We start from the raw sequence: 12232 nt of genomic DNA, 5'->3' as shown, positions 1-12232 counted from the left end.
ATAAATTTTATTTGCAAAACCAAAACAAAACAATAAATATTAATTAACTATTAGCATTTATTTTCCGTAAAACTTTATCATACCCATAACAATTCTTTTTTCGGCCAGATTTTTTTGTTTTGAATAATTAGATATTTCTAATCATATTAATTATATTAATTTTGTGGGTAATAAATAAATTAAACTAATAATTTAATTATTTATGAGATACAAATGAATTGATGTGTTTTTTTGTAGTGTATTTTCCTAATTCTGAGAAATAACAAAATCATAAAATTTCCTTTTTACAATTTTTATAGTTGAGTTTTATATGGTTGAACAAAATATGCATCTCAGTAAATAAGTAAATAAATAATTACTAAAAGTTAAAATCTGCAAAGAAAAAAAAGATCTGCAAAGAATAATATTAAATATGTAATGAGAAATATCTTTCATTTTTTTCAACTTATATAGTAGTGTTTTTTATAATTGGAACAAATATATGCATCTAAATAATTTAATAAAATATTATCATTGAAAATAAAAGGTGCAAAAAAATATTAAATTATGTAATGAGAAAATATCTTTAGTATATAATATACTACTTTAGAATAAATTAAAATTAATACAATATTTTTCTAAAAAATTAACTTCTTTAAAAATAATTTCATAAATGTAAATATAATTTTTTATAGCATATCTAATATCTATAGTTATAAAATAAACAATCAATAAATTTTAATGTATATAGTTATCATATATAAAAAACATAATCTTATAATTAAAAATTTATAGAATTTTAAAAGAAAATTTAAAAGCGCGGATCAAAATCTAGTTAAAAGTTAAATCGCATTACATTACTTATTAGATGTTGCTATATAAAGTCGAACCAATACAAAGTTTGTATATTTATGTATTTAGGTACCTTCTATTTTTTTTGTCATCATCATTTTAATATCGGTCGACTGTGATTCATAAGTATCAGAAAAATATGAGTTGTTGCTATTTAATGTTCGTTCGTTTTCAGATATATACTTATAGTACTTTTTTCTATTTCCAGTTCCTTGTGAGCTGTCAGACATAGTATTAGCAGGTCCAACAACCTTTCTAGCTTGGGTTTTTTTTTTCAAAAGAAAAAAAATAATTAAGAAAAGAACCTAAAAAGAGAAGATTGGATCTTCAGGTGTCATTTGACAACTTCTGATTGGTTTATTCTTCAAAGAAGAAATAAATTTTTAATTCCAAAATCCACATGATTAAATTATTATTTTTGACATTAGAACTGTTTTAAAATAGGAAAATTTAGAAGATAGGACAACTTTCAAGTTTGAATTAGAAATTTGGGCAAGCCCATGTTTTAATTAGGTTGTTGGGCAATCTAGTAGGAGAGAGAAGAAAAAGTGGACAGTTTTAACCTTTTTGCCCAACAATTTTGAGCTGAAATTCGTGGGACCAAGCTGTCTTTTGCCCAGAAAAATTTGCCTCTGGAAAACCGACACACGCGCGCCGGATGTGCGTGTAAGAGACGATTTTAATATTATGTTATTTTAATTTCAGAAGGAAACATGGTATTGGGCTTCGTTTTTGGGCTATTTGACCCCAAAACTTGAAAGCCTTATATGTGATGATTTCTCGCGAGAAACAACGGCTCCAAGGTGGACGAATGGCCATTAATGACTGGTGACTTTGGAAAACATGTGTTTTACTTTAATTTATTAATTAAAAACAGGGCAAATATTAATTATTTAATACAAAAACGTACGAACCCTATCTCTTTGTCTGTCTCCTTGTTGATGAGTAAAAAAGGCTACCGAACTCGGGAACTTGAGGCAGCGAATTTTACACACAGAGGCATGAGCTGCATCCGATATGGTGAGGGAGGAAAGGGTATGGCGGATGGTGGGTGTTCTGTATCTAGCATCGAAGGTAAATCATATATAAGCCGTACACCATTGCATTTATGACATTATAGTTATGGCTGAAATCATTTATTACAGATTTGAGGGTGTTCGGAATTCAAGTGTTTTTTTGTACGAAACTATATTTATTGCTTCTGATTAGCACATTGAATTTTTAAATTAATTTATGTTCTATTTTCGTAGGTGTTCACGATTCATACATCGTTGTAATCTTTGGACGGTGGATTATGTACGACACTGGTGACTGGGATTTTAAACTTGATAGCGACCGTATGGGGAGGGCTGTCTATGCGAAGTTGATAACTTCTGTTGAAGCCTTGAAGCGGGCCATTATTGAGTCATACGGTCTAGTTGGAACGTCTGTTGCCGTTGAGATGTCATATTGGCTTCGTGAACACGGATCTTGTGCTGTTGGTGAAAGAGAAGCTCCTGTTCAAATTTCCAACGACAAGGATTTCGACTTGTTCACTTCGGCACGTAAGGTGGACAAGTACATCAACGTATTTGTCACATTCAAAGAGGGAAGTAGATGGGAAAATCCTTTATCTGAGGCCAATGGGGAATCTTTTGAAGTCCAAAGAAGTTGCCAGCAGCAACGAAATGCAAGTTGGGAGTACGTCTGCTGATGTGCACACCCGGAATGAAGTTAATGACGGTGAGACTGATTTGACCGAAGATGAAATAATTCTGATGGGAGTTGCGGAAATTGAAGCAGTTTATGCCTCAAATGGTTTTGGGATGCGTGAAGTGGATGGAACTACATGTGAAGTTCAGAATAAAGTGGACACGACTGAAGATGCTGCGTTAGGGGAAGGCGAAGATGACGACGATGAGGATTATGATTACAATTTATGGCATGATTTTGTTGGACGAAATTGCGAATGGGACGATGATAAGGATGATGATGGAGGGGTAGGTGGTGGTTGTCGAACGAACGTAACATATGGAGGTGTACGTGGTGAGGTGGTGACTAAAACGAGGAGTGGACGAACTAATCCTTCTTCAAACAAAGGCAGTGGTCCATCTACAAACAAACAGCGTACCGCAAACCCACCATCAACTTTCGAAGATTACGTAGATGAGGGTAGAGATTACATAGGCTCATCTAGGATTTCGATGGAGAATATTGAAGAAGCAAGTAACAATTTAGGTGTCAAGTCAAGTGATCAAGTGGCCGACACTGAGAATCATTCAGATCCAAATCAAGAAGAGGACCCAAGTTTGGACAACAACTCCCAAATGTTGGTTCTCCAGACTCCTCCAAAGCCGTTCAACATGCATACTCGGGAAGTTGACGACAGTGATGATTTCGTTGGGCAGGTCCCTCAATGTGTTTCGTCTAGACCGACACATGATACCTCTGATGGAGTATACGAGGATGACGACTTTGTCGAACCGGTACCTATGTGTGTTCGGGTGGTCAGACACATGAAACTCCGGATGGAGAAGACGAGGATGACGACTTTGTCGAACCGGTACCTCAGTGTGTTTCGGGTGGTCAGACACATGAAACCCTGGTAAGAGAAGACGAGGATGACGACTTTATCAACCGGTACCTCAGTCTCGAAGCCGTGAGGAAGACGCAAGAAGACGTCGTGAAAAGGATAAGGCTGATGACGAATCAATCATGAAATCCGTTAGAGCCGTTGAGCTATATGGATTTGAGGATGTAGAATCTTCGTCTAACAACGAAGCAGTTAACGACTATACCGTCGATGATATTGACTTCACTCTAGCAGATGCTGATATGTACACTGGGAAACTATTCAGTAGCAAGCAAGAATTCAAGATCAGTTTGCACATTTATGCCTTAAAGCAGGTGTTCAGGTTCAAGTTCCACAAACATGCGTTTAACTACGTCGCAGCGAAATGCATTGATAAAAACTGCAAATTTTATGTTATGGCTAAGCAATTGGGGGAATCTTCGGCATATCAGGTGAGGAAGGCGCAACTGAAGCATGTCTGCACATCTGATGCTAAAGCGCAATATAAGAAACATGCGACGTCGAAAGTAATAGCTGCACTAATGAGATCGAAGTATGAAAGGCTCCAAGCTGGACCGCGCGCATCTGAATTACCCGAGATGCTCCGGACTGAGTTCTTGTTTACGGCCACATATTGGAAATGTTGGAAAGCAAAAGAGTTAGCAACTGTGGCTGCACAAGGAACTGAAGAGAGCTCTTACAAGCTCCTGCCGAAATATTTTTATGTTGTAAAGTATGCAAATCCTGGGTCCATTACTGATATCAAAACTGAAAAAGATGATAAGGGTCGGACAAGGTTTAAGTACGCGTTCATGGCGCTGAAAGCTTGCATTGACGGGTGGAAGCATCTACGGAAGGTTATTGTGGTGGATGGTACTCATATGTTTGGGAAGTACAAAGGGTGTTTACTAACTGCAAGTGGGCAAGATGCCAATTATCAGGTATTCCCTATAGCGTTTGCTGTTGTAGACAATGAAACAAATGAGTCTTGGAGTTGGTTTTTGAGAAGCTGAAAGAGATCGTAGAAGATGGCTCCGATTTAGCTATCGTGTCTGATAGAGCAAGTCAAATATGTGTTGCTAAAGATAAGTGGTATCCTCTTTCACACCATGGGTGCTGCCTCGTACACCTACAGAGAAACGTCGACGCAAAATTCAAGAAAAGGAATCAGAAGCAAATGGTTGGCAGGGCAGCAGAGGTATTCAAGGTATCCCACTTTAAGAGACTTTACGCGGAGATCAAACTTACAGATAAGCGCTGTTGGGATTATCTTGAGAAGATCGATCCTAGGCATTGGACAAGGTCACACTTTGAGGGCGAGCGGTACAATCTAATGAGCTCGAATATAGCTGAGTCTCTCAACAAAGCACTAGTTCCTGCGCGCGATTCCCCGATAATGGCGTGATTTGAGTTCATCAGACGCATGATTAGTCGTTGGTTTGTGAGTAGACAGCGAAAGATATCAAAAATGAGTGGTGAGATCCCCCCGGCTGTTGACGAGTTGATGGAGGACAATCTAGAAGACGCAAGAGCGTACGCTGTGATGCCTCTGTCTGCTTTTGAATTTGAGGTAACTCTAAAAACAACCGGCTTCGGGAGTTCTGTTAATTTGGAAACCAGGTCTTGCACATGTCTTGAATTCCAGAAAGTTGGAATACCATGTCGACATGCCATTGCTGCGGCTATGTTTCGGACTTGAAGCACTCAGAGTTCGTTGCAGACGCCTATCTAAAAAAGACATGGAATGAAACAACAAAGGGTGTTACACTCCCGGTTCCAGATCCGCAAGATATTTTCATACATTCGGAGGTTAGTGACCTTATCATGTTACCACCAAAGACGAAGAGACCACCAGGACGTCCACCGACCAAGCGTAAACGTTCTGCAGGAGAAATACCGGTACGACCTAATCTCATCTGACTGTAGTCATGGATTTTCTGAATAAAGGCTGTTATGTTTTTTTCAGGAGGGGCCGAAGAAGAAAAAACTAAACACATGTAGTCGATGTCATATCTCAGGTCACAACAAAAAGTCTTGTAAAGAACCGCTACAATGACGGGTTATGGATGGAGGAGATTTTATGTATTGTTGACAAGAGAGTTCTTGTTTTTTGGAAATTTAATATGGTTTACAACACATCTATAATGCTATTTTGCGATATATTTACGCAGAGCTTCTTCTTGAATTTATTAGATATGTATGGTTTTATTGTCATTCCTTAATATGGTTACAACTTGTTTACAACTTGAGGTAAACATAGTTGAAGATTTGATGACTTTTGATTTGATGTAACTTGTTTACAACTTGAGGTGTACGATATCTGTGTAGCCAATCTAGCCGTTAGAAAGACATTTAAATACAATGTAGCCGTTGTATTGTAATCCAATAATAATATAGCCGTTACAATCTCAATCTATTTAAGTATGAGTGCTTGTGTCGTCTATATTTCAGATTTTTTGTGATTCTCTCTTTACTCTCAATTTTATACTAAAGATGGGACTTGATTATAGCTATAGCCAGCCTTCGGAATCAGAGGACTATGATGGGCATGACTCCAGCGACACAGAAGACCGTGAAGTTGAAGATCTTATTGTCGGGACCAAGCTGATCTAAATTACAATTATGCTTCGACGGTTCAGTACCCTCCGCAACCCGAGGTCGAATTTGGATTCCCGCAGACATGCTACTGTGGTGGTCGGCCTAAGCTAGCAACATCTCGCACTGTAAATGATCCAGGTAGAAGATACTACACGTGTGATAATGTTAATGATGGAGACTGTCATGTTCATAAATGGTGGGATGATGCGGTTATGGATGGAGGAGATGAGAGCCAGGGATACGCACACACTTCAATTGTCTGAAAAGGTAGAATATCTAACCTTTTTGAATGACTAAGACCCACAACTTAACAAGTTGAAGGAACTCCAGAATGAGACTGAGCAGAAACTGGTTAGGCTAGAGAGAGGTAGTGTCTGAGTTAGCTGAAAAGAGAACAAGGTTAACCAATGGCTTCGAATACTTTGTTGGTGGAATGGTTATTATATTAGTTTTACTTGGTTTGTGATCATATTCAAGTAACTCTTTATTTTGTAATGTAATAAATCGGATGAGTAATGAACTCTTGATGTGGTTTTTTGTAATGTGTCATTTTTTATGATTCTACTAAAATTCTATGAACCAATAACAACGTTTGAAAAAAAAAATGATAAATATATCCCTCTCAATATTACCGTTAGAAATGCTTTTGAAGTAAAATATAGCCGTTACAATCTTGCACTATTTAAGTATAATTCAGAACACCCAACAATCTCTCTTCACAACACTCAACAATCTCTCTTCACCACACTCACCAGTACCACAAAATGACGGATCCTTACTATAAAGAGATGAAACATCACAAAAGGGAGTATGACTGGGTGAGCAATTGTGTCTATGCCAATTACAAAATTCCAACGAAGTGTATCTGCGGTGGAGCTATCACCGTGGAAGCTGATGACAGAGGAAGAAACTATTACGTATGCAAAGATTTAAGGTAATGAGTGTTCACAATACTTAAATTTGCCTCCATTGTTAACGGAAATGGTATTGTTTTTAGCTAACAAATCTAATATATTTTCTTGTAGAACGATGGTTTGCACATCCGTCATGACTGCCTTACTGCCCTCGAGGAAGAGCTGGATTGCTTGAGAAGTCAGTATGCTGAGGAGGTGTCGCTCCGCCGTGAGCTGCAATTTGAACTTGCGCAAATGCGTGAGGAGATCAAAGAGCTTAAGCAATTAATTATGGTGGATCGCTGATCTTAGCATTTCTCGGATCTATTATGTAATTTTCGTACTCTTCTATCAAATTTGTACTGTTTATGTTAAGGTTAATTTGTACTCTTCCATCAAATTTTAACTGTTTATCTCAAAATGGGCCTATCCATATCCAATTAAAAAGCAAACCCATTTGAATTAATTTAGTTTCATAATGTGTACAAAAGTCATCATTATACACCCTCGGTTAAGGTGTACGAAGTCATCATTATACCCCTCGGTTACGTAAGCTTCATAATGTAGTTTGAAATTAGGGCTACTTTCTGACACGGAGAAGACATCTTCTTTATACATATTTGTACTAATTAATGTATGAACTTAAGGTATTCTCATCTCTCTCTTCGTTGGTGTACGAACACGCGTACACTTATGGTTTTAACACGAAAATAAATTTAAGTAAACTCTTTCTGCGACAATAAAGTTTCCTACTTTATTTCGTATGGTCAAATCAGTCGGAGATTAAATTCTACGGAGGAGTCGCAACGATTTAATTCGCATGGTTTAAACGAAGAGTAGTAATGGAACGCCGCGTCTGTTACCAAAAAAAATAATTATTTTCGTAATATATATACTACTCAGTTGACATTTAATATTTTTCATCTTTCTAAACATATTCTCTGCAAACCTCTTTCTCTGCAAACCTCTTTCATTCCAAAAATGGTTTATGATATCAGCCAGGGCAAAATGACCGTCGCAAAATACAAGCGATTCTTTACAGTTTGCCTATAGTCGGCGAACGCACCGAGCAGCAGTTGATCGAGTTGGCCAAGGCCGGATTGAAGGAAGAGATCCGCTACGGTCTGGAAACTAATGAGTTCGCCACAGTCGAGGCCCTGTTCGAGGAGGCGGAGGAAGTGGAGGAGGGATTAAAGGAAACACCCCATCCACCCCTCGCAAACGCGCCGCACAAGCCCCGATCCCCGCAGTAGCAAACGTGCTCGCAAGGCGGAGAAAAAAGGTGACCCGGAGGATGAGGGTTACGGATATGACGGCGAAGGAGCGTCGGGGTTTAAGGACGATGAAGAAGGTGAATACTGGGAGTGGATGCAGATGGAGACGGACGTGGATGACGACGCGTCCGACAGGACCGGCGACACGTTGGGTTCTGGGCAGTTCAGGATGGACAACTACCCAGACAGCTCCGGCACCGACTCCAGCACCTCCGACTCCGACTAGGAACCTCCTCCTCTTTTAATATTATTATATTTTGAATTTTAGTGTTTTTTTGTAATTATTTTGAACTCTCTTTTTTTCGAACTCTTTATTATTATATTATATAATATAGTTTATGATTTCTGTTTATTATTGCTGTCTTTTATTGCATGTTTAATATTGGTAAAATTAGGATACGAATACCGACGGTATACAAATACGGTATACTAATACGGACGGTATACTAGGTATTCGAATACTTAAGGTCTACGAATACTGAAGGTATTCGAATACCTTCAGTATTCGAATACGGACGGTATACGAATACTTAAGGTATACGAATAATTCCATTAATGGGCTTTAGATGGGCCCAAAATTTAAAGTTGTGAAATTGGACTGAAACCTATTAAGTCCAAATTAGATGGGCTAAAACCATTTGTGAAATGTTATGGTTCTATTTTGGGTTTGGACAATTTGGACTACGTACAATTTGGACATACCCATTGGACATGGACAGCCCATTATATTTTATAATATAGTATATGATTTTGTTTATTAAAGCTGTCTTTTTATGTATGTTTAATATTGGTAAAATTAGGATACGAATACTGACGGTATACGAATACTTAGGTCTACGAATACTGAAGGTATTCGAATACTGACGGTATACGAATACTGACGGTATACTGAAGGTATACGAATACTTACGGTATACGAGAGAGAGCATATAACATTGACAAATACTTTAGGTATACGAGAGAGAGAACATATAACATTGACGAATAATTTAGGTCTACGAGATAGAACATATAACATTGACGAATACTTTAGGTCTACGAGATAAAACAGATAACATTGACGAATACTTAAGGTATACGAATACTTAAGGTATACGATAGAAAACAGATAACATCGAGGATAACATAAATAAAGTCCTAGAGGATGTTTGCAATGTTGACGCAAAGCCAAAATAGCCTGCAGTTTTTGCAATCACCTTCTAAGTTGTCTGCGTAATCATGGCCATACACGCACCTGGGTGTCTTGATAACGCCATCATCCGGGAACTTGAAAGATTCCCCATACTTGTTGCAGTTCAGGTCTTCCGCTCCAAAGGCTTTCAATTGGTTCTCTATGGATTCTCCCATTTCACAAGTATCATCCGATCGAAGGTCATGGTGATATGCTGCGAACAGCTGAAACACTTTGCTCGCTTCCTTGTCGTTGCCAAGACAAACATTGAATATGGCGACAGCTAGGGTTGAGAGTCCATGCATTGGGACATTTGGTTCTAATATTTTAATATTCTCCTCAAGTCCTATGCTCGGTGCTGTAAGGAGACCTTCATAGTAGATTGCCTTTCTGTTGCCAGCACTAACACATTTGAGATGAAACTCCCGGAACTGACAACCTTGGCGTATTTGACATGTGACGAACCCCTCCTCCATTTCACTAACATCGCACTTCTTCAAGACTGAGGGCTCGTGTGCGAGGGCGTAACCGCGTTTTCCAGCCCGCAGAAAAGGGCCAAGATTGTAAAATGATTCCTCTCCGACAAGCTCAATGATTTTGCAACACATTTCCTGGGGAAGATTTGGGAGGTACGTGAGCTTCCATACTATTAGGGTCACTTGTTGGAGTTTTTGTGGTCTGTTTTATGGTTGGTATGAGAGGGATTATAGAAATTTAATAGACAGGTTTGTAGAGAAAACGTGTGAGGTTAATACGAGAATTTATTGTCCCACCTACATTTGAAACCTAACACTGTCAAATCATGGTTTAAAGGGTTAATAAAAAATTCATTATTTCGTTTGTCTCGGTATAGGTTCAATGCGTCTCTTCAATATAATGACTTATACGGGCGTGACCATCGTAAATAGACAACCCTTCGCTTGCCGCCGTCCACTCACTATAAAAACTGAATTTTGGACATCATTAGCACAACGCTGAAAACACAATCTGGCTATAATGGCAGAGATGACTTTTCTAGATCTCCCTTCCGAAATCCAACAATTGATTGTCTCCTGCGTCGCAAAAAATTCCTTTCAAGATCTGTATAGACTCAGATCTACTTGTAAGTCAATGCGTGCGATGGCAGACACGTCTGACGTCTATTCTTCGTTTGATCTGTATAAATACCCTGGTGGACAGGCTTGCGTAATACGTTGTTGAAAGATGCTACAATGTCGGAAACCCAAGTACTCTTTACATCAAGGGTGTTGAGTATTCTACGCCCTACAACGCCACGAAGAAGGTCTTGCTTTGATGAAGAGAGCAGCGGATGCTGGATACGAACGAGGGTTGTATACCTATGCAATGACTCGCAAACTCTACTTGGATGATGAGGAATACTTCGCTAGGTTTACGAGAGAAGCAGTTGGTACAATTGGATGGCTTGTTAGAATGGATGATGTTCCGTGGGTGCCGGTCGTTAACGAGTGGTTCTTAACAAAGAAGTTCATGTTCATGTCAACAGATCGACCTTGTTTTATAATTGCCCCTGTTCACCTACGTTGAATTTCGATTGGGATAGTGGCACATGGAATTAAGCAAGACAGAAGACATGTGTAACCGATGCTTCTGGATAAAAGAGGTTGGTCTTTCCTCCGGGATTTTCGTTGCGCCACGAGTTTTGCGCCCTTCGACAGTTGGCAGTAATTATTATTTGTTGTAATGCATTTACCACATTAAGCATTGTTCTAATTCCGTTGTCGAGTATAACATTAGCTGTTATTTTGGAAAGTGACGTATACCATCAAAACTAGGAGACAAACTCCAACATCGGTTTATCGTTTCTTTACTCATACAGTTATCATGAAAACATAAGAATCGGTGTACAAAAACTGACGGTATTCAAAAATGACGGTATTCGAATACTGACGGTATTCGAATACTGACGGTATACGAATACTGACAGTATACGAATACTTAAGGTATACGGATACTTACGGTATACGAGAGCCCAAAATTTAAAGTTGTCCAATTGGACTGAAACCTATTAAGTCCTAAACCCTAAACCCTATACCCTAAACCCTAAACCCTAACTATATAAGAAAGACGATGTAAAACCATCAAAGATAAACTGATCTGTTTGAATTATAGTGTCTGGATGAATGGAAAGATACAATAACCGTTTAACAATTCGGTTTAACAAACGAAATGAAGCAGGACAGTATACACGTCTTCAACCATCGTTTTGAACTTTTGCGTTTCCAATAAATTCTTCATAGGTATCCATCGCGTATTTCTGACGGAATATGTCCACCATTTTGTCATCGATCTGCCCCATATCCTCATAGGAGTATCCCGCTGCATGCATTTCCAGAAATTTGACCGCGCATGGTCCACAGTCACCAGACCTTTCGTTGAAGTAAATGTTGTCTGGACGCACCCATGAAAATGCTTGGTCTTCTTCAGGATGACTACTATCGGAAGGAGGCGAAAACGCAGCTAAGACATGAGGCAATGCGCGTAGAAGATAAGCCATGTGCTTGTTCACCTCATTATCGGACTCATTATGGGGAATGTTGCAGTCCAAAATCTCCACTTGTCTGCATGTCAAGTTAATCACAAGACCAACCCAATGATCTTTTCCCCACATCATTGGGGCGTACACCCTGTCCACATCAACCAACAACCCCTTCTTGTCATTCCGACGCCGCGTTTTTCCGGTGAAACTGTAACTGACAAGCCCTCCCCAGTTGAATCCCAATTTATCTGAGGCCTTCTCGAACTCTGCAAACTTTGATATGATGCCCGCAATACTGAAGTAGTCTACAAATCTGCACCTCCCACTCAGGTAATTGCGTCCATGTCGCCTTACTAGCATACCAATTAGCACAGAAATGTGCTGAAAAATATGTACAAACCATTAGAACATTAAATC

Source organism: Brassica napus, unplaced genomic scaffold (assembly GCF_020379485.1).
Source record: "Brassica napus cultivar Da-Ae unplaced genomic scaffold, Da-Ae ScsIHWf_172;HRSCAF=309, whole genome shotgun sequence".
Taxonomy (NCBI): Eukaryota; Viridiplantae; Streptophyta; class Magnoliopsida; order Brassicales; family Brassicaceae; genus Brassica; species Brassica napus.
Note: the sequence above shows the minus strand (reverse complement) of the source record.